A 993-nucleotide genomic window follows, 5' to 3' on the forward strand; every position below is an offset into this window, starting at 1 on the left:
ATCGCAGTAGGAAGAAAGAGAAAACTCCCCTTTTTTATGGAATCAAAAACATGAGGATCTTCTTCAGCATCAACCAGATATTACCAATTTAGACATGCGCTCAAGATATTTTTGGATCTTCTTTCGGGGGTTTTGTAACAGATAGTGCCTCTCTTATCTTTTGATCAAGCTCCAATAATTGAGCTTCCATATCTAGAGTTCTGTGGACAATCAATTAAAATTACCATTATTACAAAACTTTCCACCATTACAGTTTAAAATATAAGATAGAAACTAATCGGAGAGTTTTCAAGGTAATTAAAATCTACGTTGGGTTAATAAACCTTATTCATGAAAAAAAGGTAAGAGTAAAACAATACATTTTATGCCTTCAAGATCAATCAGGAGAGGAGAGAAACACTGGAGGAGCTCTCTGAAGATCCTCCCATGATCTATACAAGTACAACAAAGTTTTTTTAAGATGACCAGTGATTGCTCTTGAAGAATTCTTGAAGGCTATTTATGTTACAGCCAATATTTACTTTATAAATATGGAGATATAAATAAAGAGATGTAAAGAATTGTAAATATTTGCTAAATAAACTGGTTCTCTAACAAATCACTTACTTGGCTTTGCAGGTTTCTGTATACTTTCTATTTCTTCTATAATGGCTGTGTGTGTTTCTTCTTTCTCATTGGCCTTGTTAACTCTTTTAATCATCTGCATTTAGAGTACCCGATTCTAAGTCCGTTTTCAGTTTAAGGAATGTCTGCTTACTTGCTAGATCACTCTGTATTGGAAAAAAATTGTGTGTCAATGAAAAGTCAAAAGAAATGTAAGAAAGTGCAAAAATAGATAAAATTTGGCCATTTTATGAATGTAAACTAATATCAATTACCAATTCTTGCGAACACTTTCATCACAAATCCTGTTAAAAAAATTGATGCATTTTATTAACCCAAAGCCCGCTGGAAAATGTGATGTTTACGCAGTATTTTGGAAATGTATCTGCA

The 993-nt window shown here is 32.5% G+C and overlaps 1 protein-coding gene and 1 long non-coding RNA gene across 2 annotated transcripts in view; one reads left to right on the plus strand and one right to left on the minus strand.

The window, feature by feature from the left end:
• LOC119589070 (ubiquitin-conjugating enzyme E2 G1-like) overlaps positions 1–993 on the plus strand; it is a gene marked incomplete in the record, with an annotated part of 59,651 nt that overhangs the window by 2,349 nt on the left and 56,309 nt on the right.
• The window catches only part of LOC119589071, a 2,111-nt gene continuing 1,805 nt past the window's right edge, over positions 688–993 (minus strand). Inside the window, exon 3 of the long non-coding RNA XR_005230168.1 lies at positions 688–770. This is a non-coding gene — a long non-coding RNA (uncharacterized LOC119589071). The remainder of the gene's footprint in view (positions 771–993) is intronic.

This window comes from Penaeus monodon, chromosome 25 (genome assembly GCF_015228065.2).
Source record: "Penaeus monodon isolate SGIC_2016 chromosome 25, NSTDA_Pmon_1, whole genome shotgun sequence".
NCBI lineage: Eukaryota > Metazoa > Arthropoda > Malacostraca > Decapoda > Penaeidae > Penaeus > Penaeus monodon.